The following is a 21,265-nucleotide window of genomic DNA, read 5'->3' on the forward strand; positions in this document are numbered from 1 at the left end:
AAGTTCCTTTAGCATTTGTTGTAGAGCTGGTTTGGTGGTGCTGAATTCTCTTAGCTTTTGCTTGTCTGTAAAGCTTTTGATTTCTCCATCAAATCTAAATGAGATCCTTGCCGGGTAGAGTAATCTTGGTTGTAGGTTCTTCCCTTTCATCACTTTAAATATGTCATGCCACTCCCTTCTGGCTTGCAGAGTTTCTGCTGAGAAATCAGCTGTTAACCTTATGGGAGTTCCCTTGTATGTTATTTGTCGTTTTTCCCTTGCTGCTTTCAATAATTTTTCTTTGTCTTTAATTTTTGCCACTTTGATTACTATGTGTCTCGGCGTGTTTCTCCTTGGGTTTATCCTGTATGGGACTCTCTGTGCTTCCTGGACTTGGGTGGCTATTTCCTTTCCCATGTTAGGGAAGTTTTCGACTATAATCTCTTCAAATATTTTCTCTGGTCCTTTCTCTCTCTCTTCTCCTTCTGGGACCCCTATAATGCGAATGTTGTTGCGTTTAATGTTGTCCCAGAGGTCTCTTAGGCTGTCTTCCTTTCTTTTCATTCTTTTTTCTTTAGTCTGTTCCGCAGCAGTGAATTCCATCATTCTGTCTTCCAGGTCACTTATCCGTTCTTCTGCCTCAGTTATTCTGCTATTGATTCCTTCTAGTGTAGTTTTCATTTCAGTTATTGTATTGGTCATCTCTGTTTGTTTGTTCTTTAATTCTTCTAGGTCTTTGTTAATCATTTCTTGCATCTTCTCAATCTTTGCCTCCATTCTTATTCCAAGGTCCTGGATCATCTTCACTATCATTATTCTGAATTCTTTTTCTGGAAGGTTGCCTATCTCCACTTCATTTAGTTGTTTTTCTTGGGTTTTTTCTTGTTCCTTCATCTGGTACATAGCCCTCTGCCTTTTCATCTTCTCTATCTTTCTGTAACTGTGGTTTTTGTTCCACAGGCTGCAGGATTATAGTTTTTCTTGCTTCTGTTGTCTGCCGTCTGGTGGTTGAGGCTATCTAAGAGGCTTGATGGGAGGCTCTGGTGGTGGGTAGAGCTGACTGTTGCTGTGGCGGTCAGAGCTCAGTAAAACCTTAATCCACTTGACTGTTGATGGGTGGGGCTGGGTTCCCTCCCTGTTGCTGTGGCGGTCAGAGCTCAGTAAAACCTTAATCCACTTGACTGTTGATGGGTGGGGTTGGGTTCCCTCCCTGTTGGCTGTTTTGCCTGAGGCAACCCAACACTGGAGCCTACCCGTGCTCTTTGGTGGGGTTAATGGCAGACTTTGGGAGGGCTCACGCCAAGGAGAACTTCCCAGAACCTCTGCTGCCAGTGTCCTTATCCCCACGGTGAAACAGAGCCACCACTCGCCTCTGCAGGAGACCCCCCAACACCAGCAGGTAGGTCTGGTTCAGTCTCCCCCAGGGTCACTGCTCCTTCCCCTGGGTCTCGATGCACACATTACTTTGTGTGTGCCCTCCAAGAGTGGGGTCTCTGTTTCCCCCAGTCCCGTCAAAGTCCTGCAATCCAATTCCCACTAGGCTTCAAAGTCTGATTCTCTAGGAATTCCTCCTCCCGTTGCCTGACCCCCAGGTTGGGAAGCCTGACGTGGGGCTCAGAACCTTTACTCCAGTGGGTGGACTTCTGTGGTATAAGTGTTCGCCAGTTTCAGTTTGTGAGTCACCCACCCAGCAGTTATGGGATTTGATTTTACTCTGATTGTGCCCCTCCTACCATCTCACTGTGGCTTCTCCTCTGTCCTTGGACGTGGGGTATCCTCCTTGGTGAAGTCCAGGGTCTTCCTGTCAATGATTGTCCAGCAGCCAGTTGTGATTCTGGTGCTCTCGCAAGAGGGAGTGAGAGCACGTCCTTCTACTCCGCCATCTTGGTTAATCTCCCTCTCTTTCTATATATATATATATGTATATATGTAACATACATATATATATATGTATGTATATATATACACATATGTATGTATATGTATATATGTATATGTGTATATATGTGTGTGTGTGTATATATATATATATATATATATATATATATATATATATAAAACGTCCACCCTTGCTTCAATACCTTATTGATTCCAATAGTACCTATTGTGTGTGTAGATTCTTTGGGATTTTCTACATACACGATCATGCCATCTGCAAACAGACATTTTTACTCTTTCCTTCCTGTGTACCTTTTCTTTTCTTTTCTTGTCTTACTGTATGATGTTGACTAGAAGTGGTGATTCTTGCATTGTTCTTGATCTTAGTGGGAAAGCATCTAGTTTCTTAGTATTAAAAATGATGTTAGCTATAGATTTTTTTAGATTTTTTTTTTTTTTTTTTTTTTACCAAGTTGAAAAGGTCCCTTAGAGTCCTAGTTTGCTGAAATTCTTTATCATGAGTGGATGTTGGATTTTGTCAAATGCTTTTTCTGCAAAGAAGATATTTTTTTCTTTATCCTGTTGATGTTGTAAATTACATTAATTGCTTTAGGAATGTTGAATTAACCTTGCATACCTGGAATAAATCCTACTTACTCTTTGTGTATAATTATTTTTATGTGTTTTTATTTCTATGTGTTTATCATAGAAATTTTGGAAAGCCAATAAGGAATCACACAGATAAGAATTGTGGTGCAGAATGGAATAAGAGACTCTCTGTCCTTGCAATATCTTTTTTTTTCAAATTGAAATACAGTTGGTTTACAACGTTGTGTTAGTTTCTGGTGTACAGCAAAGTGATTCAGATATACATATATATACGTATTCTTTTTCATATTCTTTTCCATTTATTATAGGATATTGAATACAGTTCCCTGTGTGATACAGTAGGACCTCATTGTTTATCTATTTATCTGTATCATTGTTTATATTGTTTATCAGTTTATATCTGCTAATCCCAAACTACTAATTTATCCCTCGCCTTTCCCCTTTCCCCTTTCCCTTTGGTAACCATAAGTTTGTTTTCTATGTCTGTGAGTCTATTTCTGTTTTGTAAATAAGTTCATTTGTATCATTTTTTTAGAATCCACATATAAGTGATATCATATGATATTTGTCTGTCTTGTCTGATTTACTTCACCTAGTATGGTAATCTCTAGGTCCATCCATGTTGCTGAAAATGGCATTATTTCATTCTTTTTTATGGCTGAGTAGTATTCCTTTCTGTGTGTGTGTGTGTGTGTGTGTGTGTGTGTGTGTGTGTGTATACATGTGTGTATGTGTGTGTACATATGTTGTCTTTTCTCCATTGTGTATTCATGCCTCCTTTGTCATAGATTAATTGACCATAGGTGCATGGGTTTATTTCTGGGCTTTCTATCTTGTTCCATTTATCTATTTGTCTCTTTTTATGCCAGGACTGTACTGTTTTGAATACTGTAGCTTTGTAGTATAGTCTGAAGCCAGGGAGCATAACTCTTTTAACTCCGTTCTTTTTTCTCAAGTTTGTTTTGGCTATTTGGGGGCTATTGTATCTCCATACAAAGTTTTAAATTATTTGTTCTACTTCTGTGAAAAATACCATTGATAATTCAACAGGGATTGCACTTAATCTGTACCTTGCCTTGGGTAGTATGGTCATTTTAACAATATTGATTCTTCCAATACAAGAACATGGTATATTTTTCCACCTGTTTGTGTTGTCTTCAGTTTCTTTCATCAGAGTCTTACAGTTTTGGTATTACAAGTCTTTTGCCTCCTTAGGTAGGTTTATTCCTAGGTATTTTATTCTTTTTGATGCAATGGTAAATGGGATTGTTTCATTTTATGGACGTAAAGTTGCTTGTAGTAGTCTCTTATGATCTTTTCTATTTCTGTGGTGCCAGTTGTAACTTTTTTTATTTCTGAATTTATTGATTTGGGCCCTCTTTTTCTTGATGAGGCTGGCTAAATGTTTATCAATTTTGTTTATCTTCTCAAAGAACCAGCTTTTAACTTCATTGATCTTTTCTATTTTTTTAGTCTCTATTTCATTGATTTCTCCTCTGATCTTTATGATTTCCTTATACTAACTTTGGAATTTGTTTGTTCTTCTTTGTCTAGTTTCTATAGGTGTAAAGTTATGTTGTTTATTTGACATTTTTCTTGTTTACCAAGGTAAGCTTGTATCGCTATAAACTTCCCTCTTAGAACTGCTTTTGCTGCATTGCATAGGTTTGGATCATTGTGTATTCATTTTTATTTGTATCTAGGTATTTCTTGATTTCCTCTTTGTGTTCTTCAGTGATCCATTGGTTGTTTAGTGGCATATTGTTTAGCCTCCATGTGTTTATTTTTCACAGTTTTTTTTCTTGTAGTTGATTTCTAGTCTCATAGCATTGTGATCAAAAAGATGCTTGTTATGATTTCAGTTTTCTTAAATTTACCAAGGCTTGTTCTGTGGCGTAGCATGGGATCTGTCTAGGGCAATGTTCTATGTGCACTTGAAAAGCATGTATTCTGCTTTTGGATGGAATGCTCTCTATATATTAATTCAGTCCATTTGGTTGAATGTGTTATTCAAGGCCTGTGTTTCTTTATTGATTTTCTGTATGGATGATCTGTCCGTTGATGTAAGCGAGGTGTTAAAGTCCTCTACTATTACTTTGTTACTGTTCATTTCTCCTTTTATGTTAATATTTACCTTATTTATTGAGGTTCTCCTATGTTGGGTGCGTATATATTTACAATTGTTATATCTTGGATTGATCCCTTGATCATTATGTAGTGTTCTTGTTTGTCTCTTGTAACAGTCTTTTAGTTTTAACGTCTATTTTGTCTGATACAAGTATTGCTACTCCAACTTTCTTTTGATTTCTGTTTGCATGGAATAATTTTTTCATCCCCTCACTTTCATTCTTTATGTGTCTCTAGATGTGAAATGAGTCTTTTGTAGGCAGATACATGCATCTTATTTTTGTATCCATTCAGCCACTCTGTCTTTTGCTTGGAGTGTTTAGTCCGTTTACATTTAAGGTAATTATAGATATGTATGCTCTTATTGCCATTTTGTTAATTGTTTTGGATTTGTTATTATAGGTCTTTTATTCCCCCTTCTTTTGTTCTCTTGTGACTTGATGACTATCTTTAGTGTTATGTGTGGATTCCTTTTTCTTTTTTTGTGTGTATATTGTAGATTTTTGGTTTCAGATTACCATGAAGTTTTCGTATAAGAGTGTGTATATATATGTGTGTATATGTATGTATATATGATTGTTTTAAGTTGTTGACCTCCTCAAGTCCATTTTAAAACCCTGCGTTTGTACTCTCTCTCCTTCACATACACTGTTTTTGATACTGTATTTTACATCCAATTGTTCTGTATATCCCTTAACTGTTTATTGTGAATATGGATGTTTCTACTACTTTTGTCTTTTAAACTCCCTACTAGCTTTGTGTGTGGATGATTTTCTATCTTTACTGTATGTATGCCTTTCCCAGTGAGCTTTTTCATTTCGTAGTTTTCTTGTTTCTAGTTGTGACCTTTTCTTTTTGCCTAGAGAAGTTCCTTTAACATTTGTTGTAAAACTGGTTTGGTGGTGCTGAATTCTTTTAGCTTTTGCTTTTCTGTAAAGCTTTTAATTTCTCCATCAAATCGAATGAGAGCCTTGCTGGGTAGAGTATTCTTAGTTGTAGGTTTTTCTTTTTCATCACTTTGAATTTATCATGCCTTCTGGCCTGCCGAGTGTCTGCTGAAAAATCAACTGATAGCCATATGGGAGTTTCTTTGTATATTATTTGTTGCTTTTCCCTTGTTGCTTTTAATATTCTCTCTTTATATATATATTTTTTAGTATGTATTTATTTATTTGTTTGGCTGCATCACGTCTTAGTTGCAGCACATGGGCTCTTCGTTGCCGTGTGTGGAATCTTTAGTTGTGGCATGCAGGATCTTTAGTTGCAGCATGAGAACTCTTAGTTGTGGCATGTGGGATCTATTTCCCTGACCAGTGATCGAACCTGGGCCCCCTGCATTGGGAGCACGGAGTCTTAGCCACTGGACCACCAAGGAAGTCCCTATTCTCTCTCTCTTTTTTTTTTTTTTCCTATTCTCTCTTTATCTTTAATTTTTGTCATTTTGTTTACAATGTATCTTGGTATGTTCTTCTTAGAGTTAATTCTGTATGAGACTCTGTGCTACTTGGACTTGGGTGACTGTATCCTTTCCCAGGTTAGGGAAATTTTCAGCTATTATCTCTTCAAATATCTTATCAGGCCCTTTCTCTCTTTCTTCTCATTTTGGGGCACCTATACTGCGAATACTAGTGCACTTGATGTTGTCCCAGAGGTATCTTAAACTGTCCTCGTTTCTTTTCTTTTCTTTTCTTTTTTTTTGTTAAGCAGCAGTGATTTCCACTACTCTGTCTTCCAGCTCACTGATCCGTTCCTGTGTAGCATTTAGTCTACTGTTGATTTCTTCTAATGTATTTTTCATTTCAGTTATTGTATTTTTCATCTCTAGTTCTTTATATTTTCTAACTTTTTGTTAAAAACTTCTAACTTCTCGCTCTGTGCCTCTGTTCTTCTCCCGAGTTTTTTCATCTTTATGATCATTACTCTGAACTCTTTCTCAGTTATATTGCCTGTCTCCACTTCACTTAGTTATTTTTCTGGGGTTTTATCTTGTTCCCTATATCTGGAACATATTTTTCTGCTGCCTCATTTTTCTGAGTTGCTTTTTGTATTTTTATGTGTGTGTCAGGTTGTTATGTTTTTTAACCTTGGAGAAGTGGCCTTCTGTAGGAGACATCCTATGTCTCCCAGCAGTGCACTCCCCTTTCATCACCCAAGCTATATGCTCTAGGGTTTTCCCCTTAGAGGGCTGCATGGGTCCTTCTGTTGTGGCAGGTTGACTATGTAGGTGGTCTGGTAGGCTTGGTTGCCCCCTAGTCCAGTTGGTTGCCACACTCTACCTTGTTTGGATGCTGCTGGCTGCTGTTTAGTGGGGCCTGGTCACAAGGTGGCTGGTTGCAGAACCGTAGGGGACCCCAGGGCTAGTACTGGCTCTTCTGGGTAGAATCAGGGTCCCCAAGACTCTGGGACTGTTGCCCACCCCCTGGGAGGTGGAGCCAGATCTGAGGTTAGTGCTAGACTACTGGCAGGCAGAGCTGGTTCCTGGAATCCGGCTGCAGGCCCTGAGGTCCAGAGCTCATTTCAGATCGTTGTTTGGCGGGGGGTTGGTTCCTGACACAGTTGAGTATGGAGTCTGGGGTGTCCCAAAGCTTCCATTCGCCTGCTAGTGGACAGGACCAGGGCCCAGCTGGTCCCAGGGTAGGGTCTGGCCTGCTGTGGGTGGCCTGTGTCCACAGGCTTCACAATTGTAGTTTTCTGGTGTCTGCTCCCTGGTGGGTAAATCTGGTCTAGAGGCTAGGGCAGGCTTCCTGGTGGGAAAGGCCATGCCTGTTCATTAGTGGGTGGAGCTGTGTCTTGGCTCTCTGGTGGGCAGGGCTGTGTCTAGAGAGTTGTCTAGAGGCAGCTGTGGGCTCAGGAAGTCTTTAGCCATCCTGTCTGCTGATAGGTGGGGTTGCATCCCCGCCCAGTTAGTTGTTTGGCCTGAGGTGGTCCATCACTACAGGCTGTTGGGTGAGGCCAGGTGTTGGTGCTAATGAGTGAACATGGCAGCTGCTGGCAGCTTGTTCACATGGTTAAATGTTTCCAAATATGTCAGCCACCAGTGTTTGTGTCCCCGGGTGAGCTGCAGCCGCCTCTCCGGGAGACTCTTCAAGACCAGAAAGTAGGTCTGGCCCTGGCTCCTATCAAATTACTGCTTTTGTGCTGAATCCCAGTGCACATGGTATTTTGTGTGCCCCTTTCAAGAGTGATATCTCTATTTTTCCCAGCCCTGTGGGGCTCCTGCAGTTAAGCCTGCTTGCCTTCAAAACCAAATGCTCTTGGGGCTCATCTTCCTGGTGCTGGAGCCCCTGGGCTGGGGAGCCTGACATGGGGCCCAGAGCTCTCATGCCTGTGGGAGAACCTGTGCAATATAATTATTCTCTGTTTTGTGGGTCACTGACCTGGGGGAAATGCGATTTGATTATATCACAAGTCTGCCCTTCCTACCCATCTTATTGTGGTTCCTTCTTTATGTTTTTAGCTGTAGAAGATGCTTTTTGGCAGGTTCCAGTCTTTTTCATCCATGGTTGTTCTGCAGATAGTGTGATTTTGCTGTTCTCATGAGAGGAGGTGAGCTCATGGTCTTTCTACTCTGCCATCTTGGCTGCTCTCTTCTCCAGGTTCTTTCACATTCAAGATGGCATTCTGGAATGGCACTGCTTTTAAAACTCATAGTGGACACTATGCTGTCAGGGCTTTCACTGCAGAGCTTGGACAGCAGACTGGTCTTGCCAGAGCTCATGAGGCCTATGCAGACCAGGTCATCCCCTGGGTATGCAGGCGGTAGTCCCCTGCAGCAGAGTGCTCTAAAACACAGATATTCCATGTATAGAAATGCCTCAGTTATCCAGCGATCAGACATCCAGCAGCCTAAAGCATCTGGAATGGCTCCAAACCCACAAAAAAAAAAAAAAAAAAAGCACTGTCATTCATAATTTTTGATTTTTCTTATTTGACTTTTAATCTCTGTATTGTGGGATTTTCTAGTTACCTTTTTATTATTTATTCCTACTTTAATTCCATTATGGTATTAGAGCATACTTTAATATGATTTCTAGTCTTCCAAATTTTAGGTGTGTTTTATGGCCCAGAATGTGGTCTGTCTTGGTGAATATGACATGTGAACTTGAGAAGAATGTGTATTATCTTATTGGAGAGTTAATTCCTTTATCAATATGTAATGCCCTCTTTATTCCCAATACTACTTCTTGCTCTGAAATTTGCTCTATGTGAAATTAACATAGCTACTTAAACTTTCTTTGGATTGGTGTATGTCTTCTTCCATTTCTGTACTTTAATGTGTGTCATTTTTAAAGTCAGTTTCTTACAGAGAACATAAAGTTGTGGTTTGTTTTTTTAACTACTCTGTTTTTAATTGGTCTTTATTTAGACCATTGACATTTAAAGTCATTACTGACATAATAGATTTATATCTATCACATTTATTACTGTTTTCTTTTGTTTCTGTTGTTCTTTGTTTCTTTTTTGTCCTCTACTCTTTTTTTTTTTTTTTTTTTCTGCCTTCTCTGGTTTTAACCAGGCATTTTATATTTGGGTTCTTTTCCTCTTTCAGGCTATAAATTATACTTTTTTAAAACTTCTTTTAGTGGTTACTGTAGTATTTGCAGTATACACTTATAAGCAATACAGGTCCACTTTCAAATAACACTATACCATTTATCGGGTGGTACAAGTATCATATAACAGTATTTCCAGTTCCTCACTCCTATCCCTTGTAACATTTTCTCTCATCACTTCTACATTGTTAAGCATATCAATGGTATTCTTTATTTCGGTGCCACTGTTTTCTATTTCTGGCATTTCCTTTTGATTCATTCTTTGCTTGTTACATTGCCCATCTGTAATTGCAGGTTGTCTGCTTTTTCCATTAGATCCCTTAGCATATTAGTCATAGTTGTTTTAAATTCCCAGTCTATTAATTCCAAATTCTCTGCCATATCTGAATCTCTTTTTGTCTCTTCAAACTGTGTGTTTTTCTCCTTGTATTATGCCTTGTAATTTTTTTGTTGAAAGCCAGACATGATGTACTAGATATAAGGAACTGAGGTAAATAGGTCTTTAGTGTGATATTTTATGTTCCTTTATCTCAGAGGTAGGCTGTGTTTATTGTTTACTGTACCTGTATGTGTCAGAAGCTAAAATTTCTTCTTGTGTCCTTACTTTTGTCTCCACTCTTTTCTTTGAATTTCTTTAGCAATTTCTTAAATAAGGTCTGAGAGTTGTTCTTTTAGTTGTAATCCCCTGTTAAAATACCCAAGCCCTATCGATATGGTAAGGTGTGAGGGGAGGGGAAACATTCCATGTTTCTTTGATTTGGTCTCCGTTTTGTTTTATGTTTGTGAGAGAGCCTGTGTGCCTGGGATGTGACTTTCACAGGTGCTTGTCAGCTCCCTCCCCCCATTCTCCAACACACACACATTACCCTTTTTAGGTGAGTCAGGAAGGCTAGAAGGAGCTAGAGTTGTATATTTCTTTTCCTCAGATCAGTTACGCTCTGGTAAAAGAGCTTCCTTTCAGGGCAAGCCCTGTTAAGGAGGACAGAATGCTCTTGGATGTATTTCAGTATGGGTACTTTTCCCTTACCCCTGTTGAAGCAGGAGGAGACTTTTCTCTGGCCTTCTCTGAGATCCTAGTGAGGTTCCTGGAGGTAAAATTCAGGAAAGTTGGGAGGCTTCCCTAAGACTGGGCCCTCTTGGAGTTTTTAACTGAAACTTGTCTACATTGAGTCTCTAGCAGTTTGTCAATTATATTTTAAGTTTTCATACCTTGGAACTGGCTTCAATGTAATTTCTGTTTCCAGGCTTCTGCTCCAATAAACTGTGATTCTCTATATCTGCCTGTGTGTCTCTAATTTTAGAGGAAACAGTTTACCCTATGACCTCATTCCTCTTACGGATTAAGGGAGAGTTGTTTTTTAGTTCAGTTTTTTTCTTGTGAGGACAAGAGTATCTACCTCTAAGCTCTTTATCTGCCAGACAGAAAGCCTTGATCCTTTTTGAACAAAAAATGGCATTTTCTTTTAAAACCAAATTCATCAGGACTTTAGTTGAAGAGTAATTGTCTTTCATTGTGTTTGTATCGTGACTTGGTTAACTAATTTCCTAGTGCTGGATATTTAATTTTTTCTTTTTATAATCAGAGCTATATTAAACATCCTTTCAGCTAAGTATTTGTACATATCTGTGATTATTTCTTTTGAGTAAAATTCTGAAGGTGGAATTGCTGAATGGAAGGCAGTAAAATTGTGGCTTCTAGTACTGTGTGTTTGTACCATTATTGTGTGTTAGCTTCATTAACCACAACTTCACCAACCCTAAGTATTGTCCCAACTGAAACAAAACACTTTACTTTCGTATGCCAAAAATGGTATCTCATTTAATCTTTTTTTAATTTAGTTTTAATAAAGAACTGCATTTTAAAGATGAGATTTATTTTTTATTTTCCTAAGTTATTTTGTATTAACATCAGAATATCGCTTAACGATTTTGCCACTCATCAATGATAGCTAATAAGGCAGTGGAATGTTAAACAGTGCAACTTTCCAGTTTACTACCTCAATATTGTTATACTGGATTCATTAATCACTGAAACAGGAACTGCTTACAGATGCTTAATTATGTAATACAATAAACTGATTAATAAATTTGTATATTTTCATCAATAAGCATACATAATTTAACAAAGTAAATATGAACATGTTTCAGTGGTTAAATTGATAGTTTGATAAATTGAGCATTTTTCAGTTTGAAGGAATCTTACAGTCCAACTTTTATTGGGAAGAGTGGTAGTGTTTAAACTCATGTTATATATGGGAACCACTTAAAATTGGGTTAGTGAGTTTTTGTTGTTGCTTGTTTTCTCTAGAATGCTATTAAGTATTAGTAGTAGTGAACATATTATTCATGATTTTATTTGCAACACTGTTTACAATGGATTTTTGAAACCCATCCTATTTCAAATTAAAGAACCAGATTTCTAGCAATCTAAAAGATGCATTTTCTTATTTACATATTATATTTGCTAATATTTGAGGCAGAGTCTCTCTTTCTCTTTATGAATTCTGTGTGAGCTTTATCTGTAAAAATTTTTTACCTTTTGTCCAGTTTTATTAACAAAGGTTATATCAGGTGTGTAGAATAAAGTTAAAAGGCCTATATCTTTTTTTCTAGATATTGGAACTGTTTAAATCCTTTTGAACTTCTGTTTTGAGTGTTTAGGTTAAAAATTATATTCCCAAACTACCTTGGTCTATAGCCATTTGGGGGCTTAGTTTTGAGTACCCTTTCCATTTCTTTTGTGGTAACTAATTTGTTCAGGCTTTCTGCCTCTACTTTTCTTACTATTTATTATTTATTTTATTAGTAATTATTTCTTCAATTTTGTGCTTTGATCGTTACTTTCCGTTACGCAGTCTTTCGATTTACTTAATTTTCTGTGTAAGTTACTTGTTGTAAATTACATATTTATTTTCGTCTTTAATAATAAGTTTGTTTAATACTGTACAGTTCTGCACCCAGTTTCAGCCTAGGGTTGTGGGAGGGGCAGGTTTTCCCATACTACCATGCACTTCTCAGACACCAGGTGAGTGTCCTACAATTCAACTTAATTCTGACACTTTTTACCCAGAGGTAGCATCAGATTCCACAGGTTAATGAGTCAGTCTTACAAGACACCCCCAGTCCCTTCAGATGCCAGTTGCAAGTCAAGGTTGTCACCTGTGCTTCTGATCAACCCACTATAGTTAAGAGGTTCCAATGACAACCCCCCCCCCACCACCCTTGGGCTTGATTAATTTGCCTGAGTGGCTCATAGAATTCAGAGAAACATTTTACTTACTAGATGAGCAGTTTATTATGAAAGGATGTAACTCAGGAATAGTCATTTGGAAGAGATGTGTAAGGATATGGGGAGGGGAAGTGGAGCTCTGAGACCATCTCAGAGTGGCTGCTACTCTCCCCAAATCTCCACATGTTCACCAACCCAGAAGTTCTTCAAAGCCAATACTTTGGGGATTTTTATGGAGGAGGCCTTATTACATAGGCATGATGAATCATTAACTCCGTTTTTAGCCTTTCTCCCTACTCAAGAGAATGGGAGGCAAGGCTAAAAATTTCCAAGCTTCTAATCATGTATTGTTCTTTCTGCTGGCTAGCCCTCATCCAGGACCCATCCAGGAGCCCACTGAAAGTCACCTCATTAGAACAAAAGGCACTCTTATCACCCAGGAAATCACAAGGGTTTTAGGATCCCTGTGTCAGGAACTGAGTTTAATAACCAAATATTAGAACAAAAAATGCTCCTGGTGCTCTTATTACTTAGGAAATTACAAGGGTTTCTGAAGCTCTGTGCCAGAAACCAGGGGCAGAGACCAATATATATTTTTTATTACCTCACAAATACCATACGTTTTTCTCTAAATTTTACCGTGGTCACATTCTCTAGATTTTGTGATATTTTTGCAGTTTTGTTTTTCTTTTTTTTTTTGAACAAGAAGTTTACGGTATTCATGACTGATCCTCAATATCAATAATTGAATTATCAGTACTTTTTTTTTTTAGTAAATTCTGAAGGAGGGTATATTAGTTATTTGTTGCTATGTAGCAAAGTACTCCAAAACAGTTGCAACCAGTAGTTGCTTAAAACAACATTTATTTTCTCACACAGTTTCTGTGGGTCAGGGATTCAGGAGCAGCTTAGATAGATGGTTGTGGCTCTTGGTCTCTCATGGGTTACAGTCAAGATGTTAGCTGGAGTTGCTGTCATCTGAAGGCTTGACAGGAGCTGGAGAATCTGCATCTAAACTGGTTCACTCATATGGTTGGCAAGTTACTGCTTACTCCTGGCAAAAGTCCTCCGTTCCTTATGATGTGGACCTCTTCATAGGGTTGCCTGACTGTCTTCCCTACATGGCAGGTGGCTTCACCCAGAGCAGGTGGTCCAGGGGAAGTCAAATTTTCTATCCTCAGAAGTCACATTCCATTATTACCACAATAACCTGTTGGTTATACTAGCCAGCTCAATAGTGTGATAGGTGATTACTTAAAGAAATGAATACTAGAAGATGAGAACCATTGGGGGCCATTTTGGAGGGTAGTTAAAGTGGAATAAATAAAACCTTGCACTTTGAGAATAAGATCTCCTCTCTTAAGAGGGCCAGAAAGTTATCTGGGGCACCACCTCCCCTTCTCAGACCTCAGTACCTACTCCAAGTATCTTCTGAATTGCTTGTATAAGAAATTCTCATTTTATACATAGAGAGCTATAATTGTTGCCTTCAGTTGGGATAAATGGAGCTACTGAGTATTCAGCGTTGGAGATTGGTATGCTTTTCTACCATTCATTTTCCTTGTCTTCTCTATGATCATTGTCCTGCTGCTACTTTTTTCTTTTGGCTGTGCTGTGCAGCTTGTTTGTGGGATTTTAGTTCCCTGACCAAGAATCAAACCCGGCCCCTTGGCAGTGCGAGCGCGGAGTCCTAATCACTGGACCTCCAGGGAGTTCCCTGTTCTGCTGCTACTTTAGATCTTACATTTATTCTGGAGTTCCCCTGAGGAAACTTATTTTTTTTAAGTTTTCTTTTACTAATATTGGGTTGTAACTCCCTCTATACTAGTGGATTTTTAGCCCATGTGCTTTATGTCTTCCAGATATTCTTCAGCATTCTGGTCATCTCAGCTTTTTAGCTTTCCTGATTGCATAGATTTATCCTTTTTATTGTTGTTTTTTTCTGTGACATTTCTGAAGGAAGTCAAGGTAAACTGAAATAGTCAGCCTTCTTAAAGGGGAAGCCTCTGCTTCTGAACCTACCCCTTTGTTAGGGTTGACTCATTGTTATGCAGTCTGGTCTACCTCCAAAGGGAGGAAAGACTATTTCCCTGTGTGCTTTCTCGTGTTTACTTAGAAAAGACCATTTTTTTTTATTAGCAAGTAGATTGCACCACAAATCCAGTGTCAGAGATTCCATGTTTGTTTACCTGCTGCTGCCTTTTCAAGGGAGTAATCTGGATATCATGAGCTAGCTCTGTCTTATTTAAGAATTAGGAAATTGATAGCTCAGGATGTATTTGAGTTTTTTTCAACTATAATCTGAGTTCTCCCTGTAGCCAGTTAATGGTCCTTTTGTTTATGGTTGTTGGGCGTTTTTTGTTTCAATGAGGGTGATTTTTCTTGTTTTCCTTACATCAGTGGTTAAAGAATAGCATTTTCTCAGGACAGAGAATGGTGTGTACATGAGAAAAGCTGTATATAGAATGACATCAATATAGGAAACAGTATATTTGAACCTATCTGCTCAAAATCAATCATCCGTTAGTTGTCTCAGTGACAGCCCTTTAACCTTGGGGGAAAGAAAGATTTACAGAAAAGGATGGATGTATTGCACCCGAGTTCTTAACCTAGATCTGCCTGCAACTGGTTCTGTGAGTAGATTTGCGTCTCAGGTTTTCCTATGTGAAAATGAGGGAGTTATATTTGGTGATCTTTTAAAAGTAAGTGAGTCTATAACTTTTATTAAGACAGTTTGGATAGTCTATTGCCTTAAAGTAATTACGATGAACGGTTATTTTGCAATGCAAGGAATAACAAGTTTTTTGAGCATTCTCCTGGTTTGGAGTCTGAAAAGGATCATGTTTTCTTCTGTATTGTATGATGTTGTATAAGAAATTCTAAGCTGCCTTATTAAAGCAAAAAAAAAAAAAAAAAACCCCAACTTTTTCTTAGCACTCTCTCCCGTAAAAAAGAAAAGCAAGCTGTTTTAAGATCTTATTACAGTAAAAATGCTTAAACTCAGGTTTTCATCTGTCATGGCAAAGTTACCTAAACATGCTGATTGGGGGGGAGAGGGGGGCTGTGTATTCAGTAGTAAACACAATTGGAGAACATAATTTCTTTGGCCCTAGTGCTCAAATTGTAGGAATTTGGTCTCCTTATGTTTCCTGTATAAGCTGAAAGTCTCATTAGAAACATACTGTTCTTAAAGTTTTTAGCAAAAATTCTTAGAGTTTGTGTTCACATGGGTAATTTCTAGAAATTCTCAGATTGTTTCTCTCTAAGGCAATGTTTTCAATTTTCTCTCTACTAAAATAGTTTAATTAACATTTGCTAATTAATTCACTGGGGTTGTAGCATATAATATTTACATAAATTCAACTGTGTGAGCATGTCGAAGGAAAAAATTATTTTAATAGTAGGGAGGATTCTATTCATCATTTTTCTCAAATGAACATATGCCCTGGAGTAATGGCTCTTGCGAAAAAGTACAGTACTACTTTATAAGCAGTTCAGAGCTTCTCAGAGAAAATTTGACCATATGTGCTCTCTCCTTACTCACTGACTTTAGTGCCAGGTCTTAAATCTTGAGTCCCATGTATGACACTTTGCTCTTTCCAAAAAAAATAATGTTTTCATTGAATTCAAGTCTTTGTTTCCTTTATACTGTTTATCCATCCAAATAAACACATTAGCTTTGATTCACAAGCTTAATTCCTCCTTCTATTCAGCACATTTCTAGTCAGATTCTATGTGCTCAGAGAATGTAGACTACTGTTAGCCAGTGTAATATTTAAGATGTAGTTATAACATAAATCAGTGCCAATAAAGTGTTATAATGCATTCCAAAAGCTGGAAGGGTTTCTAGATTCTTTGCAAGTTTGTGTTGCTTCTTTCATTAGCTTCTTTCATAGTTCAGAAGTGAATATATTTTATTTTTAGATACGTGTCTTAAAGAAGTCCTCCCAGGACTTCCCTGGTGGCACAGTGGCTAAGAATCCGCCTGCCAATGCAGGGGACACGGGTTTGCGCCCTGGTCCGGGAAGATCCCACATGCCGCAGAGCAACTAAGCTCGTGCCCCACAACTACTGAGCCTGTGCTCTAGAGCCCACGAGCCACAACTACTGAAGCCCATGCGCCTAGAGCCCGTGCTCCACAACAAGAGAAGCCACGACAATGAGAAGCCTGGGCACCGCAACGAAGAGTAACCCCCACTCGCCGCAACTAGAGAAAGCCCGCACGCAGCAACAAAAACCCAACACAGCCAAAAATAAATAAATAAATAAAATTTATAAAAAATTAAAAAGTAAAGAAGTCCTCCCAATATTATTTCTTTTTTATTTATTCTTTTACACTAATGCAAAGTTTATACTTCTCATCATTTACAAGGGGTATTCCATGGTTAATAATCATAAAGTACTGTAGTAACTTATAAATGCCTTTTTTTCCTGAAGATTTCATGTTGTTAAACCTATGATTCTCCCACTGAAGTTGTTTACTTATTTTGTGATGGTTGCACATATTTTCAAAAACAACTCGATGGGCATATTTGATGTCAGGATTCTAATAGGTACTTTACAAATAAATACATTTACTAAAAGTTACATATGTAGAGTACCTATGCACATATATGTGTGAGGGTGTGTCTCCATGTGTATACGTGATTCCAGGCACACTGCTATGCAGTATTGAAAACTCAGAGGTGAGAGACAGAATGGCTTTTCTGGAGAATTGCAAACATTTCCATATGGTCATTTTTGAGTATTAGACATTATAAAATATTTTTCTTCATTTTAATATCAATTAAGAAAATAGCATGTCATCATATGATTAGACTACAGATTATTAAACCTTGGATTCATTTGATCTGAGTGAGTTCCTAAGTAAATTGCACCCTTGTATATTCGCTGGGAACAAATAAGGAGAAAAAAAGATTTTATAAAATTGTCAGCAATTACCACAGTTCACTGTGGACAGGTTATCTAGAAATCACAAAAAGCTGTTATTTTATTTGGAATTATGCTTCAGCTCTGGAGAACTCAAGGAAACATCTTACCAGAAAATGTTCTCCAACTTGACTTACTAAATGTGCATGATTTCATAGACAGCATTTTCAACCTGATCCCTTTAGGAGTAGTAAAAATATGTTTGCTTGTCTGTTAACTTGGAATTTATACCTATTTTATTGCTTATTTCCCCCACCTTCAAAATTTCTCTTAACTCTATTTTAATCTTCACCTTGCTGCAGATGCTCTATGTGGAAAGAGATATGTGAAAACTAATTCTAGCTGACTGATAAACAGCTTAAATATGTTCTTACCTAAGTTTCATCTCAAAGAACATTAACAAAACGTGGAAACCACCCACAGATTTCTTCTAAAATGCCTTTTCTATATTATTTGACTGTTGATCACCACATTTTTCTAACTGAAGAGAGAGGCAAAGTTCTAATCTTCTGTCCATTCTTACTCTTCTTTGAAAAACGTCAACCATGCAGAGTTAGACGCTAGATAAACTAGTAGTAGAATTTGTATTTTTCAACTTTCACCTAAATTAGACGGAAGTTGATAATGGTATTATTTTCAGTGTTTTCTTCAATCATCAGAAAGAGAGTAGTAGTACTTTTTTTTTTTTTTTTAATTTACCAAGAGTTCTTGTCACAAAGTAATATGCCCCGCTGCTGGAACTTTAGGGTTTTAACCAAAAAAAGGTTATTAAAGAAAATAATGATCATTTGTAGGTTTTTAATTTTCAGTCCCATCCTCCAATTTTACAAAGGTTTTTGTAGACATTTTATTAGTACATTTCATTTTCTCTCGTGTAAATTATTTGTTTTTGCAAACTGGGCAAAGTGGTGTGTTTTTATATTTTTAACAAATGCTTATAAAACTCACTCATACTCTTTGTAGGAATATCTGTTAATAGACTAGAAAGTCCTCTTCATAAGTGTTTTTAAGTGCATATGTATGAGAATTTTTATACGTAATACACCATTTTCAGCCACAAAATCAGAAGTGAAAACATTTTCAAAGTGCTCTTTCCATAGCACAAGTTTCTTTCAAAAAGCAGTTTCTTTTCTACTTTCATCTGAAAGTTCTACACCAAGTATTTTTGTTTGGAGTTTTGTTTGTTTGTTTTTTGCTAAATAACACGATTTTGACAGGCAGCCACTTTTCATTCCAGGAAAGATCAGCAATTTATTGGAACACCTGAATCATTTTTCTTTTATTTAAAACATCATTAACAATACCTTAGTTCAGCAAGGCAACTGGATTTTTATTTTCTTTTTCTTTTTTTTTTTTCTTTATTTGCTTTATTGTTTGCTCTTTCTCATCCATATACATCTAGATCGACATGTATTCACACATACACACACAAATAATATATATACATAACATTTTTCTGAATGATTCAAGAGTAAGTTACTTGCATAAAGCCCTTCACCCCCAAATATTTCAGTGAGCATTTCCTGTAACTAATAATATTCTCCCATCCAAGTGGGCCCGTATTGTGTTATAATAAGCTGAAAGTGAATAAACGTGATGATGCCACTTGTAACCCCTATCTGTTACTGATCTCCCACTCTTTCCTTAGGACTCCTGGGTTGCTGGTAGTGACACGATATGACCTGCTAACAGGGATGAAGTGAAGATATTAATGTCATTTTATATATTAAATATTATATAAGCTTAATTCTTTTTTTTGGATAAATATTTATAAGTAAACGTTTTAAAATACTTTACCTGAGAGGGTTGTTTTGCACCACCCATCTTGGAAGGCATTGATCTGCAGGCTAGGAAAAACTATTTATTGTCTCTTTGACCTACTTGGAAAACTTTGAAACTAATAGGACATGTTCTCACCGCTTTTCTCTTGTAAATGCTGTCTTTGGTATACAGTTTTATAGGTCTTACTCACATTACTACTATGGCTTTCATCTAATTTTCCTTTCTCCTTACCTTGTCATTTCACTGACTCCACTCACTTGAAATGTAAGTATACTCCTGTAGGGCTTGCCTGAGGTGCTTCACTGAATCCAGTTTGCATTAACCAAAGACAAATATCAAACAAATAAAACTTGCCCCTCTTTTTGCAGTGTTTCATTCAAAATGCAGATCATTTTATGGTGCTACAAAAGATTTTAATAAAACGTTAATATATAGTGTGCACAAATATATGTATATATACGTATAAATGTGGCAAGTTGTTCATGTTCTTTTAAGTGACAAATATTATGAAGCAGTATCTAGAGGCTCCATTTTGGTAAAAAGTTGTGTGTGTGTGTGTGCGTGCGCACGCGTGCGTGCTTATACCAGTAGTGGTGTTGCTTGCATTCAGTTTTCCTGAATTTAACCAAGTAAAAATTGTTAGAATTGCTGAACTTTGAATATTTATTAAACCCAAGAGATGATTTTGTAAAAGATTCCAATCTGAGGTTTAAAAAAAGTTCCTTTTTTTATAATGCATGTTTCAACTTTAGACCCTATTGTCTTCCTACTGTGAAAAATGAAGAAATTTGCATTCTTATGCATTCACTTCTTTTTTGGTATAATTATTTTCACATTATCAAGATTTATATGTTTATTACCTATTTTGCAACTATCATGTTTATACTTGTTTAGTTTTTGTTCTTTTTTTTGGCTGCGTTGGGTCTTCGTTGCTGTACGCGGGCTTTCTCTAGTTGCGGCGAGTGGGGGCTACTCTTTATTGTGGTGAGTGGGCTTCTCATTGTGGTGGCTTTTCCTGTTGAGGAGGATGGGCCCTAGGGTGCATGGGCTTCAGTAGTTGCAGCACGTGCGCTCAGTATTTGCAACACATGGGCTCTAGGGCGTTGTGGCTCAGTAGTTGTGGTGCATGGGCTTAGTTGCTCCATGGCAACCAGGGATCAAACCCGTGTCCCCTGCATTGGCAGGTGGATTCTTAACCACTACGCCACCAGGGAAGCCCCTAGTTGTTTAGTTTTAATTCTTCACTTTAGTGGATTCACACCTCACCATCGTGTGTATGTGGGGAGGTGGTGAATCATGCTTTAATTGGCTGGATTTCATGGTTGAGCTCCCCACACTCCACTCCCCCACAAAGCTTTATTTGCACTGTTTATTGAGTCCATTCTAGTTTGATAAGGTTATACCTGTTATACCTTTATATGTGAATGAAATCTTTACTGATTATGAGTCTTTACACTCTTTCTCTCAGAACTTTGTAAATATTAATCCATTGTCTTTCAGCATTTATTTTTCTACCTTGAAGATGTTTTCAGCCTGTATGCATTATGAATTTTTTTTTTTATTTTAAAGTTTAATAAATGAATCATGATTTTTACAGTTTGCTTCTCTCCTTATTTGATGCACTTGTGAGCGTTTGGGGGCTTTGGAGAGTGAGGTTTAAGTTGGGAACTATGCACAATTCTTCTAGAATTTCGTAGGCTTTTGTTTCTTTATAGTATTAACTTCTGCCTCTTTCATTCTTTAGTTACTGCTTGGACATTCTTTTCTCTTTTTTTCTGAGTGTTTTTTTGTGGTAAAGTACATATAACATAAAATTTACCATCTCAACCATTTTTAAATGTACTGTTTGGTGGCATTAAATACATCCATACAAGTACACTACCATCATCATCATCCATCTGCAGAACTCTTTTCATCTTATAAACTGAAACTCTATACCCATTAAAAAATAACTCCTCATTCTCCCCTTGCCCCCAGCCCCTGGCTGCCTCCATGCTACATTTTGTCTCTATGATTTTGACTCTTCTGTGTATTTAATATAAGTGGAATCATATATTATTTGTCTTTTAGTGACTGCCTTAATTCACTTAGCATAATGTCCTTAAGCTTCATCTATGCTGTGGCATGTGTCAGAATTTCCTTCCTTTTTAGGATTTAATATCCCATTGTAGATATATAC

The 21,265-nt window shown here is 37.4% G+C and overlaps 1 protein-coding gene across 4 annotated transcripts in view; it reads left to right on the plus strand.

The window, feature by feature from the left end:
- The window catches only part of ORC4 (origin recognition complex subunit 4), a 105,221-nt gene that overhangs the window by 13,734 nt on the left and 70,222 nt on the right, over positions 1-21,265 (plus strand). The window lies entirely within an intron of this gene.

Source organism: Balaenoptera borealis (assembly GCF_965194805.1).
Source record: "Balaenoptera borealis genome assembly, chromosome: 6".
In the NCBI taxonomy this organism is placed as follows: domain Eukaryota; kingdom Metazoa; phylum Chordata; class Mammalia; order Artiodactyla; family Balaenopteridae; genus Balaenoptera; species Balaenoptera borealis.